The sequence below is a fragment of the Humulus lupulus genome, chromosome 4, assembly GCF_963169125.1.
Source record: "Humulus lupulus chromosome 4, drHumLupu1.1, whole genome shotgun sequence".
NCBI classification, from domain to species: Eukaryota; Viridiplantae; Streptophyta; class Magnoliopsida; order Rosales; family Cannabaceae; genus Humulus; species Humulus lupulus.
In genome coordinates, this window is record NC_084796.1 from 93,057,692 (window position 1) to 93,079,777 (window position 22,086).

Consider the following 22,086-nt stretch of genomic DNA (forward strand, 5'->3'; position numbering starts at 1 on the left):
AGGACTCCCATTGCGAGTCCTAAAAGAATGTTTTTAGGACTCGCAACGCGAGTCCTAAAAAATCTGGTGCAAGTCCTAAAAAATCTGGTTGAATGTCTTTACTTATGTTTTTAGGACTCTCATTGCGAGTCCTAAAAAATCTAGTTTAGTTCTTTAAGTAATTTTTTAGGACTCACTTTGCATGCCCTTAAAAGTAATTTTTTTTAAAAAAAAAATGCAGCTACAATTTTCATTTTGATTTAGAAAAAATATATCCCTTTGAGTGTCCAAAATGTATTATATATGTTAGATTTCTAAAATTTCAAAAGAAAATACAACAAAATAATTTATTAATTACTCAAAAATATCATTCCAGTATTTAGTCTTCTCGACTTACAAAATCATATTACATGATAGTTTATACTATAGTAAAATTCTATCATCACCAAATATAAAACAAGAAATGTATACAAAGTTAGTGAAATATAATTTTGATTCTAAAAGCTTCAACATTGTTGTCTAGTATTGCGCTAAAGAAATGCATCTCAATATAAACCTGCACATTGTAAAAAAGTTCTTTAATTATTAGCTTCATCAAACTTTTCAAAAAAAAAATGTATAATCTGACTAAGCAAAGCTCAACATCAATTAACAGAAATATACTACATGAAAATTTAACAAATAAATAGGTTACAAAAAAAAACATATTACATGAAAATTAAAACATAATTCACCAGTACATGTTTTTATTTATTGTAAATCACTGAAAAAAATGTGTTTTGAGTTGTCCCAATACTTTAGCCCCAATAGAACTTACCTATACAATAAAATAATTAAAGATAACATGCCAGTGAAAAATGAGGTAACTGAGAATAAAAGATCAATAAATATATACTAGGAGGCTGCACAGACGGTAAAAAAAAAACACTTTAGTTCACTAGTTAACCAAATGACCAAAACTAAGATAACTGCTTAATTTTTTGCACAAAAGCACAACACACCCAAAGATGAATAAAACTTCACCATAAAGCTATATAACCACACTACCTCAACAAGACTGCCATTTAATTTAATATTATTATTTGAATGAAGAGCTAAGTTCTTACAGAAGATCATCAAGCTCAACACAGTACAGATTCTAAAGACAGAACTAGTCTTGTATAGTAAAGTTGTTACCTCCTCAAGTTTAATTGTTCCAGCAACAGTGACCAAACTCTCATGTCCTTGCCTCTGGTCTATTACTGTATGGCCCAATGCGTCACTCTCCATAATAAAATCCAAATTATCTACGGATGACACATTATCAATCATAGCTGCCAGATGTTCACTATCTTTCAAAAGTGCATCCAAATAGCGAGTCAATTCTCCCTTGGTAACCCCAAATTCTTTCAAGCGACGAACCTGAAACAGCGCAAGCATGATTAGCCTCACTACAAAAAACTTTAACCAAGTAAATGGCACCACAAGTGTTAACTCCGTCTATTAATATGTTCTTATTAAAACTTCGATAAATAAATGCACATAAATAAGAGACTATAGAGGTCACCATGTATCTATTCACACGTAAGCTTATGAACTTGACTAGTCATAAACTTCCTTTCAATATGGTATGATTTCTTTCACCATAATTTGATTGGTGAAAGAAAACTTGTCACCATTGCATAAGCTTATATATAATATGTATATTTATAGATAACAACTTCACAGTAGATTTCAAATATATACTGAACGTGGCAAACTATCATTTGGTCTGAGATAAATAGCATATATATACATATAAAAAATTTCATGTGCAAATTTTCATGTAATTTTTCAGCCCCACTAATTTCAAAAGAAAACAAATACTTGCTGTTAAAAAAGAGATAGTTTTATTTCTTCCTTTCTATATATATATAAATCAAATCTGGCCTACAAACAAGAGTCAAATAGTTTTAAAAAGTATTGCTTTGCACCCATATATCATCTCAGCAATTAGCAAGATATAAAATTCATTAATAAGTAAATGTTGGTTTAGGTAAAAATAATGATATATTCATTATTATGATCAAAACACTTCAACTCAACAAAAAACAGAGTTAAAGTCAAAGGCATAACAAAAACAGAGAACAAATCTATAATAAATGTTCATTCACATAAATACAATGATAAATCATTACTAAAAAAGTTGTCCTTAAGACAATATCAACCAAATGAAACTAAAAAAATTATTTTAGTCCAGCAAGTTTAGACCAGATAATCTTTTCAACAATTAAATAGTCTAGTCTTGAACTGCAAGTATAAATTTGTTGATAAATGAATTGTAATTAGAACAAGGCATTTACCAAATAGCATAAATTGCATTAGGACATGATGAAAATTAATAATACATATAGACCAAAATAAGTTGAGAATGATCAACCTGCATAATGCACAACCACAGGCATATAAGCTCATAAATACATCGAAGAATAAATTCAACACTAACACAACTGATAACTAATTTAAGTTTTATGTGACAGCAATAGCTGCTAAATAAAATGAAAGCAATGGCAAGACCAACCATTTTAACTTATTCCATCCAAAATAGAACTAATACAAATAACAATAACAGAGTTTCGAGAGGCCATTTAACAAACGGTTGGTGTGCACCTCATTTGTTTGAATTAGATTATATTATATGTATAGGTTCATGCTCCACCACAATCTGTGTTTTTCTATTTTGTCTTAATGGTATAACTATGAATTACTATTCCAATTACTATATATATATAACCAAGCTCTTTCAAGTTTCAATACTATTAAATAAAGTGTGGAAACAAAAGGAAATTCATTTGAAATATAAACTCAGTACCTGATCATTTAGTGCAATTTCTGACAATATTTGCTAGCTTGTAGAACTTGATCTTTAGTAGAAGCCATCATTTAATTTCTACTAATTTGGGGCTGCAACAGCTTTGAGATTAAAAGACATGAATCAGACTTACTTGGATACCTCTATCTATATATATATATATATATAGTCTCAAGAAATACTAGAATACTCTTCAATCTTTTAGGCTTTCGTATAGGAAACATCTATAATTCTAAACTACATTACATAAACAGAGCCAAGCTTTTAAAGTTATCATAAGTGGCAATTTGTAAACATGACATTCAAGAAGTCCACAAGAAACACATCAAACATGGTCCTACAAATTTTTAAATAACTATTATTATTAAAGTTCTATTGTAGGAAATATCATCTTTCTATTACAAATTAAAATATAAAAAAACAGAAGATTAAAAATTTAACAACATCATATATAATTAATTGAAGAGACATCACCTATAAATGATTTATATATATATATAATATCTCCCCGTGAGCATAGTAAACTAACTACTTCTTCAAAGTGCTCTTTTCTTATATTTTATTCTTACGTTTTGAACATTCAAGTGATTCCAGAAATCACAATGGGTAGTATACCAAAATCATGATGGGTATAAAATTAAAATGAAAAGGAGACAGGGGAGAAAAAATATTACCAACGTTGCTACTACTTTCTTAAAAAATATACAGGAGCAAGACTCACCTAAAGATATCCCCAAATCAACATGAATAGAAATTAACATGAAAAAAAAAATTGAGAAGAACAAAGAACCTTAAGGAATTATTTTAAAGATCAAATATATTCAGTCTTTAAACACTTCCATATGTCTTATGCTCATGGGATGCTCACAAAGTCATTCTTAACCATTTACCAAAAGTCTTTCCATAAAGAAATATATAAATCTATTAACAAAAGATAGATTTTACAGTCAGAGGAAACAAAAAACAAATAAGGTCACCAAATATAAGAATCGAAACTTACCACACTTGGTTGTAAATGAAATGAAACCTAGACAGCTCCGTAGAGAAAGAAGGGGGAAGACGATGCACATAGAAACAGTGAGATGATATGATGAGGATTCATTTGGGCTTTGGTCCCTTTGTATTGAAATGAGGGATTTCAAAGGCAGTGAGAGCTAGATGTGTAGAGGAATTCTAGGGATTTTGAGAGAGATGAGGTCTGGAAGAGAGAGACAAAATAAGAAATAAAATTTTAAACATAATGGTGGATAGATTAAATAAAAGGTGCAAAAGATAACCTGCTGGAATCGTGAACCAGCAACCAGCAACCAGCAGAGACCCACGCTGAGAAGCACGCCGCCGCCGAGAGTGATGGAGCCGAGAACCCGCACCGCCGCCGAGAGTGCTGGAGCCGAGAACCCACGCTTGCTGGAGGCGTTCACCACCATCACCGTCGCCGTTCACCCAGCCGCCGCCGAGCAGCTGTTCGCCCAGCAGCCGCCGTTCACCACCCAGCAGCCCTAGATCGTGTGATGAATAAATCCCCAAATGGCTGATGAGTTTTCTTATAATTTCGAAAAAGCCATAGTTTTTTTATGCTTTTTACTTCAAAATAATTAAGGACTCGTTTGGAGAGTCTTAATACTAAAAATGAGGGTTCTTAATACTTTTTTAGGACTTGCTTCTAAAAAAAATAGTAAGACTCCTGAAGCAAGTCCTTAAATTTTTTAAGTGAAATATTTATTTTTTAGCTCAGATTTTTTAGGACTCGCAGATTCTTTTAGGACATTCATTGCGAGTCCTAAAAGAGTATTAAAGACTCTCAAAGCAAGTCCTTAAAAATATTAAGTAAAACACTTATTTTTATAGCCCAGATTTTTTTAGGACTCGCATTTTCTTTTAGGACACTCATTGCGAGTCTTAAATTACGTTTTTTCAGGACTCTCAATGAGTGTCCTAAAAACTTCATAAATATTTTTAAGGACTTGCATTTATGTGCGTGTCCTAAAAAAGTGTCCCGTAAAAGGTATTTTGTAGTAGTGTTGGGCATGTCTTCAAAAAATTTCTTCTCCTTGGGATAGCTCGACAGGTAGTAGAAGTCGTCTCCTCCCCGAGCCCGAGAGGGGTTGCTTTTCAGGCAAAGAGATACATGATCTCTCTTGGTGAAGGTCCTTCCCACTTTAATTCATGGTACAGTGACCTCAGGGCTGACAAGACCCTGTATGAATTAGTCTAGAGTTGGAAGGGCGTGAGCCCAAAAAAATCCATAAAATCCTTAAAAAAGGATTTCAAGGGCAGTAGCGCCCCCGCCTTCATATGCTCGCGACTCCTAGCTGCGAGCTTAGTTTATTGTCAGGACGACCATCACCCAGGTAGCAGCTTCGTTTGTTGGAGGTAGGAGCTCGACACCTCAGTGAGCCTGAAAATCCTAGGTCGTGGCAAGCCAGGATGTCGAAGATTTGTCCTAATGAAATAACCAAGCTTCAGTAATGCTCGGCCTCGAAAAATTCCTCCCTAGAGGTAGGAATAGCAACAGGTTGCAAGGTGGACGTACGGTTTGATGAATCCTCCATCAGCGAGATAGTAAACTCACCAGGCTTGTAGGCAACGGTTACTTTGAGCATGGGGTCGAGAGGGACCGGTCTAAGCTTGGGGTCTGGGTCTGGATAGATTGCGACCCAAAGTTTCCTCCTTTTCCTCTCCTCAACCTCGTTAATTTGACTACGGAAGTGAGTTCGAATATCTTCTTGCTTTCACCTCACTTTATGTTCGCGAATTAGCTGCTAGTTTCGAGTGAATGGAGATTCTTGACTTGGAGTTGTCGGGGAATAAGGAACTGCGAGCACTGACCCCCACCATTTTTCATAATTTTGCGACATCTAGCAAGAAAGAAAAGGGTGAGGGCCAGGTACACAAGAAATCAGAGTAAAATTTTAAGTGATTCGAGCTCGAATTCCCGAAATCACGAAATAAGCTCGATCGAGACCAAAATCTCAAAAGAATGAGTCGAACTCGAGGAAAAACCCCAAGCCATTGTAAGGTTCGGGCTTCGAGTGTGTATTTGACACGAAGGAGGGAAAGTGGATTCATTTTAAGAATCTCATATTTCCAGGGAAAAAGTTGACAGTTACTCAAAAAGGTGATAATTTTGGGAAACGTGCAATTTAAAACCCTAATTCAGTACCCCATTTCTTGGTCTACATGATACCTTACCCGTAGTCTAAAAAAATAAAAATAAGAACCTACATTTACGTCTTTTGAACTAAATCTGGGTTTGAAACCCATGATATCAAAAATTTTGAACTCAAAATTTACGCAGTATCAGCTAAACAATGTGTTTGAGATTACTAATTACTATGAATATTCTTATAAAACTAGTGAGAAACTAGTAAATATGTTCTCAGTGCAGCAGAAACATAAAAATGCACGAAAAAAAAATGTATGGGGTCAAGAACATGAAACTTACACACTGAAGCTTGTAGATACAATGAATCGACGACTGAAGGAGTGGTTGCAAAAGTGATCTCACGGAGTCGAACATGCCAAGATTGTTTTGTTTTCTCGGTTTAGAATACATGCAAAGAGGAAAAGGGATTTTTTGGCTCTGGTTTTTCTTTCTGAAACTTAAAATGTTAAAATGAAGAAGAAGGGGACGACACAGTTATATATATGTGTCCCAAGAGGAGATTAAGGGTCGAGCTAATCTGGGCCTTTGGCTAGATTTGGTATTTGATCCAATGGTCAGGTGCAAATGTAACAATGGCGGCAAAAAGCTGGAATGTGAAAGGCCGTGGGTGTGCTGAAAAGGTACTCAAGTACTCTGATTGAGCAACCTGTGGCTGCCGTGTGTCCACACTCGAGTGTGGTAGGTAGTTCAGTTTTCAAAAAAGGGACAGTTCAAAAGTTTCCTTCTCATGGGATTCGAACTGATACTTTTGAGGGGAAAAAATGTTACACCTAGATTTCGAGAATGGGAACTTTCACCTCGAAATTCAGGTTCGTAAGGTGTAAGCTCGAAATAAGCAAGGTCATTATGAGGTCCACCAGTCAGAGATCTTGTGAGCTCGAATAGTATGTAGCCTCGAAGGTGTTTTGAGCCTATAAAGTGAACTCGCAACTCACAATAAGTAAGGGTTCGACACTTGTATAAGTTTCTTGATGCATCTCCTGCCCTCAGACAAGATGGTTCAAGCTCGAGAGGAGTAAGCTAGAAGGTGACGGCTTTGTCAATGATTACTTGTTGGGAGCATAGGCGAAGTGAGATGACGAGCTCGTAATAGACAAACGATCTCGAAGACACATGGATCCAGCATCCGAACACGTTAGCTGAGTGTGAATGAATTTATTATTATAAATTCCCAATATTTAAGGGATCTAATGTAATATTGGTATTAAATCCCTCATTTTATGGGATATTACTGCGTGCATAGCAAATAATGCATTTATTGGCATTATTTTATTTAATTTATAGAATATCTTCCCGAAATATGTGGGAACGAATTCTGAAACCTTCTCTATAAATAGAGATGTAAACTTCATTTGTAAAGGACTGAAATATTAAGATTTGGAGAATAAACTCTTGGCAACTATTCTCTGAGAGTTTCCAGAAGACTCCAAAGAGCTAATAATATAGACTCGTGGACTAGGAAGATTTTTAACTGCTGAACCACGTAAAAAGATCTGATTTTCATTCTTTTTATTCATTTCCTCTAGTATATTCTTGTTTAATTGCTCTCCTTTTTTTAAGTTGACGAAAAACGACGTCAACACTCTTCCTTTAGCATGGACTGCAACGAGCGCTCCATTCCCAACTCTAAGCTTTAAGCTGCCTTCGTCCACTTCCTCCCACGATTCAAGAAGCTGTAAAGAATTACAAGCATGGTTAGTAGGTCCAGAATCAATAAACCAACCAAATTTATCATTCTCTAAAACACATGTTTCTAAGATAAATGAACTATAATCATTACCTTTGTTTTTCACTGCTAGAAACTTGGGGAATTCCTGTTTCCAGTGCCCATTCTCTTTGCAGTGAAAACACTTACCTTTACCTTTCTTGTTTTTCTTGTTCTTCCCCTTAGGCGTCTGTGCATTTGGTTGTGCACTCATCTTTGCAGCCTTTGTAGGTTTGGGATTGTTGTCTTCTCCACCTTTCCTCTTTTTTCCAACTATTGAAGACGAATCTTGGTTAGCTTCAGCCTTAGCTGGATCAGCAGCAGTAGCAGTAGTCTTCTTTTCTCCTCCCTTACTTGGTCCACCCATGATAGACTCAAAATTTTGAAGCTCGTTCATGAGCTGTGTCAGACCATAGTTGATTTTGTTCATCACATAGTTGGTGGTGAACGCCAGGAATGCTGGAAAGAGAATGTTGAGGATTAAGCTGACTTGAGTTTCCTCATCTATTATTACTCCGTGTAGTTCAAATTCCTGGAAGTAGTTGGTCATTTTGATCAGATGATCGCGAACGTGTTGCCATTCGAGCATTGGCATACTTCTTGGTGGCCTCAAAACGAGTTCGCCCTGATTTTGCCCCGAACATGTCTTGGAGCTGATCCATGATTTCGTAGGCCGTCTCAACATTCTCCATCTTTTTTCTTGAGAGTGTCAACCATACTAGTCAACATGTAGTATCGTGCCTTATTGTTAGCCGCCTGCCAACGCTCGTATTTGTCTCTAACAATCTTGATAGCTCCTTCAGCTGGAATTTCTGGGGATTCTTTAGTCATGACGAACTTGGAGTTATCACTAATCAATACTATGTTGATGTTCTGCTTCCACTTAAGGAAGTTTTCTCCAGCGAGTTTCTCCATTGAAAGTTGAGAAATGATGGGAGTAGACACAACCATAATAATACTACATATTATAAATAAAATAGAAATCAATCACATTTGCAAAATAAAACTTCTATTCACTCAAATTTCAAGAAATAACACAACATATACCACAAAATATGTAAGATATGGAAAAAATATCAAAATAACCATATCTCTATTTCTTTAGGTGTTTAACTAATCTATGATATTGTTGTCTTTGTTGGCGAGAGTCAAAAATAATATCGTTAGTTAAATAGAGTTGTAAACTCATTTAATAATGGACATCATTATTACAACCTACTATTCGATCAAAATAAGAAAACAAAATTTGTTATTTTATGAGCTAGACCCACAGTTTCAATAATCACAGATTTAGTCCTAGCAGTTACCGTTGGGGTGAGTCTAGTAGAATTTGACCTATAATTATCTATCTTTCGAAATCTAACATTGTCAAAATAATTAATAAACACCTTCTGTAGGGGGATGAATCGAAGCGTCTCAAGGCCCCATTAAGCTATCGACCTTGTTAAATTAACGGTGGAGATCGAATATAATTCGTAAAATAAGCTCATTAAAAAAATAGTATTTTTATTATTAATTTTCCAAAATTAATGACTATAGTTCTCCAAAAAATTGTAAAATTAAATTTTCAAAACCAAAGTCCTCTAATTTTCTATTAATTCTAAAGTGTCACATTGCAAAAATTTCAATTAAATTAGAATTAATTTGTTGCTAATCAATATTAGGTTTAACTATTATAATGAACTTATACAATTAAGTCCAACTCAGGCAAATGGGCCATAACAATTGGGCTTGTATGAACGAGGGCTGGGTCCAGTATGTCGTTCCCACTACTAGGGCGCCCAAACTTCCATACAAGGTCCAAAAGACAGGAATTTAAACATTCGTTTTATTAATTGTTATTAATTTATTAGGCTCACTATAGTCATGCAAAGCAAATGAGCATTCACAAGTGGAATCACCCACAAGAGGAGAATTTAAACTTTATATTTTCTAATGGGCCCAAATAAAACATATAATTTTATGAATGATATGAATGTTTTATTTAGCAAAATACCATATATTATGCAAACATATGTGTGCCACTATATGCATCTAAGCCTAATTGCAAAAATAGCACATATAGTGAAAACAGACATGTTCTAATTGGATGGTCCTAATCATGTTACTATATGACCAAGTTTATGAATTTATGCAAAAATACCACAATTAATTTTCTAGAATTTATCCAAAATTTGAAATAATTAAATTTTTGTAAAAAATAAATAAGTCAATTTAAATGAAATTTATCAACAATTAACGAAAGTTAATTTAAATTTCATTTATCAACAATCAACTTAGTTTATGTCATTTTGAAAAATATTAATTTAATTTAAATATGTTTTATCAACAATTAACCTAAAGTTAATTTAAATTCCATTTATTAACAAAAAAATATTTTATTAATTGGTTTGCAAAACGTGATATTTTTAAAATCTAACCAATTTTAAATTTTAAAACAAATATCATTAACTGTTTTTCAAAAAAATATCTTGTGTTGTTACAACTATGAACAAATATCTTAACCATTTATAAAAAAAAATATTAATAGTTATAACAAACCTAAAATATCTTAAACAGTTAAACAAATTCAAATATCTATAAAAATATCTAGTAAACAAATTTTTAAATTTAAAATAATTTAAATATTAAAATGCATAGAATAATCAAATATTAATATTTTCAAATAAAGGTATAAAATATAACGATTATTTTAAAAAATATTTAATATCTGATAACTTAATTATCATATTTTAATATATTAAAAGATTTAAAATTAATTAATTAGTTAACCTATTTTAATATATTAAAATATTTGAATTTGAAACTTTGTAGAAAATATCTAATTTTTAAATAATAAACAACAAAATTATCTTATTTTAAAAAAAATTAAATGATAAAATAAATTTGATATTTTTGGGTTTGTTCAAAAAATTAATTTCATATTTTATTATCTTTAATTTTTTTTACAAAATTTAAAAGAAAAATCTCATGAATAGTACCTGTATCGAGTACTGTTCACCGTGGTTGACTGGGGACATGCGCGCGCAAGGGTGCTGCACCGAGGTACGTGGGGTGGCTGCTGAGTCCTGCGTGCACGAGGAAAGGAAACACACGCAGATGTGCACGTAGGTGGCCCTTGCAGCCCAAAAAAAATTCTGAATTTTTTGTGTGTAATTTTTCAACCCAAAAACATTTTTTAAATAATTTTTACAATGTTTTACACCAAATAAAGCATTTATAAAAATTAATTGCATAGAAAATACAACAAAATAACCCGAATTTTCTAAGAATCACATAAAATTCAATATGCTTCGTAAAAACATGAAATCCATCAAATTACTCAACAGATCAAATATTTCAATTTTACCATGTTCATATATGAAAATAAAAATTATCAAAGGCTCTGAGACCAATTGTTGGGAATTACTTATACAAAATCTTATTTATTTTCATGTAAATCATATATTAAACAAAGTAATATAAGAAAACCTAGAGCATGTTTCTATAGTTGAATTAAACAGAGATAATGAAAAAAACACTTACATTATGTGCAGCGGAATGAATAAGTCATTCCTTCAATTTCTCTAACCCTTGTATCCTTTCTGTCGAATGATATTACCAAGAAACTGAACCGATCTTCAAACTTCTTCACAGTCTCCCACAGTATCCTTAGAATCACCTAGACTAGAGTGAGAAATTCTCAACACATGAGATAGATACAGAGAGAAGAAGAGAAGAGAATATAGAGGCTTAGAAAAGAACTTTTGTTGTAAAGAGAGTCTAAAACCCTAGAGTATCAAAAACTAGAAGCTCTGTTCTTCTGTTTTCAACTCTCTTAGCATTCCTTTTTTAGGCTCAATTAGGTCACTTATTTAATTAAAAAATCAATAAAATAATAGGTAAATTCACCTCTTTGGTCGAAATTCTCATGGGCTATAGGCCCGTGAAATTTCCTATTTAATTATAAGTTTGTCAGGCTTAAATTCAAGGCCGTATTATTTTCTATTGATTAATTAATTATATAAATATTTAAATCATTTATAAAATTAATTATTTATAGTTTGAACCTTGATTTAAACTTATTTATTATTTTAGACACCAATTTTGCCTTAATTAATAAATCTGCCTTAAAATATATTTTCTTCTCTAAATTGCATAACTTTGTAAAATTATCAAAAATTGACCTGTTTAACTTTAATAATTCTAATTGATGATTAAATCAATTAATTGACACTATCTAGATGATTTTATCCAAGGTAGTGTGGGGACTATGGGCCTATGAAATCAAGCTCCAATAAGTTATCATAAACTTAACAAATAAATTTACTAACTTATTAATTCCTTGTGACTCCAATAAAAACTCAGAATTGCACTCTTGAATTCATAGAATGCTCTATAAGAAATATAAATACGTTATTAGTTATTCATTGTTACAACCATAATTATCACTCAATTATCTATAGGCAGTCTACAATGAGATGGGACTAAACTACCGTTTTACCCCTCAATGTATTTTATCCTTAAAACACTTAGTTCTTTGTAATTGATATTTCAGTAAACTAATATTAATTACTGAAATGAGATCTCTATCATTTAGCTCCTCGAACTAAACTAAAAGGAAACCATCGTTTTACTTCTTCATTAGATGTTATAGATGTTCATATCTATGATTAACACTCCCACACAATTATACTACCGAGTTCCCAAAATGTAAGTATGGGCTAGTCCGTAGGGTAAACTAGTAACGAACAAGTCAAAGAACTCAAATAATATAATCAATTAGAATACTAACCACTCAGAATTAAGATTGAATTGACATATGGTAAACTATATAATATGACTAGAATAGATAATAACGGTATGTTTACTTATCTATCTAAAGTCAATATCGGTCCAGCCCGATGTAACAAATACATCCGATCTTATCTACTTTGCTAATGTTCTGGAAATAACATAACACTATAATGTGTAAGTAGATCATATTGTAGATTGACATGTCAGTGTAAATGTTGTGCACTGACTAATCTTAGGACTAACTGATTTTTGAACATATAATCATATTTATATTCCACTGTGAATACGTCACTACACATATGATTAGCTATATGCTCGGGATTTAATAGAATTTTATATTAAACAAATAATCATTAAAAATAAAACATGTGAGCAAAGTGATTAACCAAGTTAAAAATGATTTCTATTATTTTATTGATAATAAAATGAGATTACAAAGAAATTTAGTTTTAATTAGGGCATAAAACTCCAACAATCGTTCCCTCTCCCTTACTTAGCTTTTCTTTAACCAACCATGATCTCTACACATAGTTGGCAACTTGGGATTGTTCTTGAATTTTTGGGAAGTTTGCAAGGGGCTAGGAGCTGTTAGGACTTGACATTGACGGAGGAAAACTCGGAATTATCTCAGAGGTAACTTACTTGTTCTAGTTTTCTTGAAGTTTTTTCAAAGTTCTTGATAGTTTCGGGGTTAAGGTCATTTCTAAGAATTTGGAGGTTTCTAGGGAATTTCGTGTGGTTGTTGATGGTGGAATGCAAAGAACTTGGGATTTGGCTTGGGAATCTCGGATTTGAGGTAAATTTTGTCTCAAAACTCAAAAGATGCAAACTTTGGTTTTAATGTGTTTTGATGTCTTGGATGAGTTATGTTGTTGTTTTATGGTCGATTGGGAGTGTTAAATCTCTTAGAAAACTTGTTTGGGGTCGATTTTGGGTCATTTGGTTTTGTTTGAAATTTCTAAAAAAGTGCAATTCTAGGTTTTACCGCAGTAGTGCTGTACCGCTTGGGGCAAGCGCCGCAGCCCGCTTGAGTTTCTTTGAGGGTGGGTTTGCCTCGGAATGTTGTGGCACCGCAACCCTTTAGAGGGGGCGTCACAGCCCTAAATGGGGAAAAATGATAGGGAACCTCTTTGTACATTGGAGTGCCGCGGGCCTTTAGGGAAGCATCGCGGCTCAAAATGCACGAGCTTTACATAGGGGCTTCTCGGTTTGTTTTAGAGTCGCGGAGCTGCAGGGGTACGCCACAGTGCTAATGCAGTGCATTTTATTTATGGTTTTAAGGAGTTATCTTGGGAGGCTCAGGGGATGATCCCGCTATCCTGTTTAGTGTAATCCAAGGTCCCGAAAGCTAGGGCTTGGTCTTGGAGCCCATTATCTGAATTAGCCCTGATTAATGTACCCATCGTGTTGTGACTAGGGTTTTCTGCAAGGCTCTGGTGAAAGGGATCGTACCCAGGGTCGCTTCGCTAAGTTGCTCAGGACTTAAGGTAAGAGAATTGACACTTGCACCATGTGTTGAGCACTTGCCCTATTATTTGGAAAAAATTATTATTGTATTTAAATTGTGAATAATGGTTGTGTGATTCTATCTGGTTTTATTTGTTGCATCTGATTGTTGAATAATTATACGTGAGTGATCGGCACTGGCCGTATTCAGCAAATTGCATGTGTAATGTAGGTCGAGATGGCGGGGATACTTACAAGGTTATGAACCCATTGGTTCGGCAGAAGTCGAATGAATGAATATTGGATTGTCATGAATTTTGTTATCTGTTGTCATGCTTATTATGAGTTTTAAATGTCGTGATAGTTCTCTTGCCGGGCTTCGACTCACGGGTGCTTTATGGTGCAGGTAAGGGTAAAGAAAATCTGGATTAGCCATGAGTTGGAGAACTGTAGAGGCGGCGTGTACATACTCAGCCTGCTCGACCGCCACTGTCGAGATATTTTGAGGAACATGGGTTATTGGCTCGATTTTGCCGCTTAGGTCAGCTAGTTTTGTAATTTTGTTGTAACTGCATTTTTTATTTAAAACCTTTGGGATCCCTTGTGTTATCCCCAAAAATTGGAGTTCGATGACGTGGCAATAAAAATGACAAATGGCAAGGAATGGTTGGGTGATCTGGCTTAGAAATGACCCGGTAGACCAGTGAAGAATTTTTGACTGGCCAGTCACATGTTTGTCTACCCAGGCATGACCATGTCCGACCAGTCACATGTTTGTCTGCCCAGGCATGACCATGTACAACCAGTCATGTGTTTTTCTGCCCAGGCATGACCATGTCTTACCAGTCATGACCATGTCCGACCAGTCATGACCATGTCTGCCTAGCCAAGTGCATGTCTGCCTAGTCAAGTGCATGTCTGCCCAGTCAGGTGCGTGTCTGCCCAGTGAAGGTGTGATCGACCAGCCTGAATGAGATATGGATCGACTAGACAGAGCAGAGCTACGTAAGAGATCCCAGAAACGGCTTCAACAAGAATTGGTCTTGGCTTGTGCGGGAATCTCTCAGTTTATGCCACGAATATAGTATACTGTTATATTTTGAGTATTATTGTAAATTAAATATAATGAGAATGGCAAAATATCCCGATTATGGGGATATCATCTGTACGATCCTGAGCTTGTAAATACAAGGCTTATGGCATCATAAAGAGGACTTTTGAACTTTTGATTCGAATTCTAATTTTCTAGAGAGAGAGAGTACTTGTATTTGAGAGAATTCTTGTATTCTTGTAATCTGCACTGAAGAAACTCAGTTGACTCAGGTTCATCTGATCTTGTGTGCAGATCTATAATCACAACTCTAAGTGGATTAGGCTATTACCAACACATTGGGGCTGAACCACTATAAAAATCGTCTGTGTCGTTTATTTCTCTTGAAGGTTTTTATCGTTTTTGACATCTACACGTCGTTGGCCAAAAACGCGGTCAACACCTTGTATTTAGTCAAACCTTTTTAATGGAAAGTTTAACTTCGTTGACCAAAATTTTTAATACCGAAATTGTTGTTTAATCTTTATTACACTTTTAAGTCCAAATGACTCGTTTAACGAGTTAAGCACTATTTTTAGCACATGATGTAATGGTCTTGGATTAGTAAGACATTACAATTGGAATGAGCAATTCAAGAGGAACAAAATCCAACCGCCCATTCCCTCTATTTCATTGTTATTTTCTAGAAAGTTCATAGGTGTATCTGCCTTTAAAAGCAACTTTTTAGTTGGTTATTTTCCATTGCCAAAGAAGATGATTTGAAGGAGGTTGGTTTCGTGCTATGATTCAAAATTAATTTTTTAGTTACTTTTCTGTTTGATTAACAAAAAAATTAACTATAATTTAAACGCAAACTCCGTAAGTTATCAAAAAGTGTATTTATGTTTTACATGTAAAAGTTAGCATACAATATCTTAAACAACCTTAAAAGCTATTTTAGAAACCTATCGGATTAACTTTTTTAAAAATGGTTTCTTCAAGTACTATTTGGTAATTTTTAAATAGAACATAACAAGATACTTTTTGGTAACTTGTTAGGTTGTTTGGTTGCTTTGAAATTGTGTAATAACTTAAAAATAAAATCATGTTTTAAAAAGTAATCCTATCGTAAATTGTTTCGAAGGGAACCAAAATGTAGTTTTTAAAACCCAGAATAATGAAGAAGAAAAAATCTACCTTCTCATCTTTTTGTGGGTTGAGTTGGCAAATGCCCACGTTTTGTGAAATTCAACTCCAAATTTTGCGGGATGTGTTATAGGAAGAGAAACTTAACTTAAAAAGTTAAGTTTTTTTCCTAAAAAATCGATATAGACTAGGGAAATTTTTTTTTATAAAGTATGTATAAATAAAACTTGTTTCAGGTATAGTGATGAAAAATTATGGGATCAAGCTTAGGCTTAAGGCCTCCAAATAAATAAATAATAATCTTGGTGGTCCTATTGAAAATACGAGTGTAAATGAAGATCAAATTTGAAATGATATGGATAAAGACATCCCTAGTAGGAGTGATAGTGACAATTCTAATTATAGTAACGTTGATCATTTAATCGACGTTAGGTACATTCGGAATTTCATACCTAATGACACTTGTTTAGTTAGGGATAGTTACTCTATATATTTTGATATTGAAAATCAAATTTTTGAGATTGACAACAACCCATCTTTTCTAAGTGAACCAGAAAATTCTTTTTATAGTTATCTGAATAATGTATCGAAGACTAATGATCCTCGCTATGATCATTACGTATATGATACAAAATATAGTTGGAACAATCACATTACTAGTTGCATTGACAATCATCTTCCTCATCAACTATGTGTTGATAGTTACAATTTAACTAGGAGTGATAATTACAATGACAATTACATTTATAGTTGTATTTGTGGCGAAAGAGGAAATAATAATGAAAGTGGGAGTTCCTCTATAAGTACTAGTACGGATAATAGAGATTTAACTATAAGAGAAAGTTCTAATGATTCAGATGTAACTAAAAATATAGACTTTTGCGGGTTCAATGTGAAAATTGTTATGGATTAAATTATAAGAAATCTTTGTAATCAAAAATGAATATTTGTGAACATTGTGGATGTCATTTGAAAATGAATAGTTCAGATAGAATCGAACTTTTGATTGATCCAGGTACTTGGGATCCTATGGATGAAGACGTGGTCTCTCTGGATCCTATTGAATTTCATTCGGAGGAGGAACCTTAGAAAGAGCGTGTTGATTCTTATCAAATAAAGACAAGATTAACTGAGGATGTTCAAATAGGTACAGGTCAACTAAAGGATATTCTTGTAGCAATTCGGGTTATGGATTTTCAATTTATAAGAGGTAGTAAAGGATCTGAAGTGGGCGAGAAAATAACACGTTTGATCGAGTATGCTACCAATCAAAATTTACCGCTCATTCTAGTGTGTGCTTCCGGAAGAGCGCGCATGCAAGAAGGAAGTTTGAGCTTAACGCAAATGGCTAAAATATCTTCTGCTTTATATGATTATCAATCAAATAAATTATTTGATTGTGATAGTAATATGGTAAAGCCATATTTTTATAAAAGGTTCGTTTCTAATTACACCCATTATAAAATTTAAAAGTATCTTTTCACACCCCTTACGAATTTTTATTTGGTACAAAATTATCCTTTTATAAAAAAATTTAATAGAAAAAAAATAAAATTAATCTACACCCATGCACTATTAAACTAATAAAGAAAATTTATATCTCCATATTTTAAAAGAAAAATCAATTGCAAAATTTAATTTTTATTCTATTAAACATAAAATAAGAACAAATCATATTAATTTTTTTTTTTAAAAAAAACTACCTCATAAAGAATTAATAAATTGCAACATGTTTGACTTTAATATTTGTAAAATAAAATTAAAAAATATATAAAATTTTTAATATTTATAATTTCTTTCATACTTGTTATTTAGTTTATTATTAAAAGTATGTGTGATGAAAATATAATTTTATTGTTCAATAATTAGTAAGGATATATGTAAAAATTTATAAGAAAGATATAATTATAAACAATTAATCAATAAAGAAATGGTGTGTAGAGAAAAATAAAGTCTATGCCAATAGAATCATCCTCTATAAATTAATTTTTAATAAATCATATTTATAAAATTTTCCATAAAAAAACAAATTTTATTAGTACAAAAATCAGTCAACTATAGTATAAAATCACAAAGTAATGATTAGCATTAATGAAAATTAAAAACCAATCCTTACCATAAATAAAATATCATATCATTAACATTTTTTTATTCAAATTAAATAACACATTAATAATAATAATATCTTTATAAATTATAAATACGAATTTAATAAAAATTGTTGTTTTTATTAGATTTAACACTTTTTTTTTATTGTTTTCTAACCTAATTAGTTTTAAAGACATCTAAATAAAGTAAATAAATTTAAAAAAAATAATAAAGTCATCTAAATAAAATAAATAAATTAGAAAAAAATAAAAAGTAATAAATGAGCCATAAAAATTTTGCATCACATATTTTAAAATTTCATATTTAAGTATTTAAATTATTCTAACAATTATGTTTTCAAAATTATAACCGAAAAATATTCATGTGCTTAAATTTATTCTTTTCTTTCTTTTATTAATTATTTATTTTGTCATTTAATGTATTTTCTTTACCCAAACATATACATAATAGTGAAATAAGACATAAATATATATATATATATTTTCTTAGTTTGTTGTTTAACTTTTTTTTAATGAGAAATTACTTATTTTAATTGTTTTAGCCAATAATTAAAGGAAAATTATTGGATAGTGATTGTTTTTAATCACTATCTATAGGTATATTTAGTATTTTTGGTACATTGATAAGTTGTAATTCTATTTTTTTCCATGATGATGTATATAGTTACAAAGGGCATTCCAAAAAATTTCAAGAAATTTCAGATAATTTAAGATACCAAAATTATTATTCAAATAGTTTGTTGCACGCGAGTATAAATATTGAAATAAGTACTCATGTGACAAGCTATTTGAATCTGGATTTTGACATCCTAAATTATTCGAAATTTCGTGAAAATTTGTAGGATGTCTCATGTAACTACATTATACACTGTCATGTAAACAAAAATTAAAGTTGCAGCTTATTCATGTACCGAAAATATTAAAAATACTTATATGCAGTGATTAAAAACATTCACTACTATAATGGTACCCTTAATTAAATAATATATATTTATATAAAACTTTTGGTTGGTTCTAAAAAAAATTAAATTAAATAATTAAAATTTTATCAAATAAACTTTTTCAATTCATGTTTTAATTTAGAATTTTTTAATATTTTATTATATTGAAATTCATGCGTAATTTTCTAAAATAAAAAAAGTATTTAATTTTAAAACTAGAATATTCTATATCTTTATTTATAAAAAGCGTGTATCTAATGGATTTTTAGTTTAACGGTTTTTTTTTAAAAGTAAAAATTATCTTATTTTTTATTTTTTTTAAATTATAGACTATGTTTTAGTTTAATTTTGTTTTAAATATATGTTTATATCATTATTTTATAATATATGACATTGTTTATGTATTTAAAATTGAGATTTTTTCTATAATGACCAAAAAGTAATAAAATATAACATAATTATTGTAGCACGGATTATTTTACTTTCGTACAAAAGAAAAATTGAAACTTACAAAAATACTACTCCATCTCTCTCTCGGTCTCTCTCTCTCACGCCAGAAACTTTATGTCAAGGATTACCCATAGCGACCTCCATCTGCAACAACATATCCACCGCAAACAACAACGAAAACACAGCCAAAAGCTCTATCAAGAAATGGACGACGATTTCGAAGATAAACAACGGTGATGGTCGACCTAAAACAACAACAAAGCTACAGATGATTACGATCTGAAACAACACTCATCTACATACAATTCAGATCTTAAAAACAACACCGCAGCAACGACAAATCTCATCTAAAAAATAAACCCACATCTACAACCCCATCCCAATCGGAGAAACCAGCAACAACAATGGCCGAAAGGTTCACAACAAAAAGACAACAATAGCTATGTTGAAAATTGCAAGACACATTCAATTTCTGGAAAAAACAAGTCAACTATAAGATAAGCAGCAAAAAAACCCCCAACAAAAACTAAAAAATTAATTCATCAAGACTGGCTGAATAATCTCATAATCTTTGCTTCAATTTTGTAGAAAAATTCAGATCAAGAAAGAAATTGTTGGAAAATAATTGCTATAACAATTAACTCATTAAAACATCACAACCAGGTATGTAATTTTCATATAGATTCTCTTCATTATTCATCTAATTATGCTGAAAAAATATATTTGATATTTATGCTAACAAATTGACTGAAGAATTCCGACTATATATATTATGTGTTGCTCTTATGTTGTTTTACAGTTGTTTGTAAGTTATTGTATATAATAACCCTGCTATTTAACATTTCAGCAAATGGAAACAATACCAATACCAATACTGATACAGAGCAACGGAAAATGGGTTGACAACAAGAATTACGTTGATTTTGAACCTAGTGTGGAATTGATACCTAGAAATTGCAAATATGAAGAACTTGTGCATACATTGTTGTTGCACTTACGTTGCAACCCTTCAACAACACAAATGCAACTACAGTATCAAGTGAAGGACGGCTACCCACCCCTCAAAATAGTGGATGATGCAAGTCTCCTTTTCTACTTGCATCTAAAAATGAACGAGTCTGACTTCACAAGATATCCACTATGTGTGAACACAGTAGACAACATTGCAACAACATTAAATCAAATTCCATTCTACACATATAAAGAGCCAACAATAACAGCGGAACTGACGATGATTGAGAATGGACCACGAACAGCAGAATCAACAATAGAGCAACAAGAATGTGAAATCACCTAAGAAATCAGTGAAACATTTGACTTCATTGACTATGCAAAGTTAGTCACTGCAGAAATGTTGGAACAACTACAGAACAAGAAGAATAAGGACCTGTCGCTTGACAATATAGATTCACTTGTAATCACAAACCCCCGCCATCCTAAAATCGAAATTGGTCAGATCTACAAAGACAAGGCAACACTAAAAAGTGTTCTTAGCTATTTTGCAATAAAAAACCACTTCCAATACAAGGTGTTCAAATCATGCTCTAGAGAATACAACATTATTTGTTTGGACAAAAACTGCAAGTGGTCCATAAGAGCATCAATGAATGGAACAACACAAGCATTCATCATTAGAAAATATTATAAAATACACACATGCTCTTTGGAAATCAAATTCGGTGATCAACGACAAGCAACGTCAAAATTAATAGGAAACTACATAAAGCCAAAGTTCATCAACCTGAAAACAACATGCACTCCACTAGACATCAGAGGCGACTTGAATGATAGATACGGTATAAAGATGAACTATATGAAAGCATGGAGAAGTAAGGAGCATGCACTCAACGAATTACGAGGAAATGCAAGGGAATCTTACAACCTAATACCAAGTTACATGTACATGCTACAAAAAAACCAACCCTGGAACTATAGTTGACATTGAAAAAGGAGAAGATGACAGTTTGTTGTTTCTATTCATGGCCTTGAATTCATCTTTGAGAGGCTGGGCAAAATGCAAACATATAATAGTTGTTGATGGCACTTTCTTGAAGTCTGCATATGGAGGAACGTTGCTCTCTCCTAGTGCACAGGATGCAGGAGGTAAAATATTTCCACTTTCTTTTTGTGTAGCAGATTCTGAGAACAACAAGTCATGGGAATGGTTTTTCACAAAATTAAGAGAAGCATATGGAGTTAAAGAAGACCAGTGTATAATATCAGATCGACATGAAAGCATAATCAAAGCAACAAACAAAGTTTTCCCAGAAATAACACATGGCTACTGCATGTTCCACCTATTAAGCAACTTGAAAACAACCTACAAGAAACATGCCAAGGAATACAGTGTACCTTTCTTTGCTGCAGCAACCGCGTACACAGAAAAGAAATTCGAATATCATATGAAGGAGCTTGACAAATTGGATAAGCGAATAAGGCCTTATTTGCAAAAAAAATTGGATATCATAAATGGTCAAGATTCTACTCCAAAAACAAAAGGTACTCGGTA

General features: G+C 32.4%; 1 long non-coding RNA gene and 1 pseudogene across 1 annotated transcript; one reads left to right on the forward strand and one right to left on the reverse strand.

Annotated features, from left to right (window-relative positions):
* Window positions 1-312: 312 nt before the first annotated feature.
* LOC133830637 (uncharacterized) lies at window positions 313-4,396 on the reverse strand. The gene is made up of 5 exons (XR_009892152.1): window positions 4,087-4,396; window positions 3,810-4,007; window positions 2,810-2,910; window positions 1,156-1,380; window positions 313-535 (listed from the first exon to the last, which is right to left on the reverse strand). It is a non-coding gene; the product is annotated as an uncharacterized LOC133830637 (long non-coding RNA).
* An 11,926-nt stretch (window positions 4,397-16,322) lies between these two features.
* On the forward strand, window positions 16,323-17,548 carry LOC133832377 (acetyl-coenzyme A carboxylase carboxyl transferase subunit beta, chloroplastic-like; annotated as a pseudogene).
* The last annotated feature ends 4,538 nt before the right edge of the window (window positions 17,549-22,086 follow it).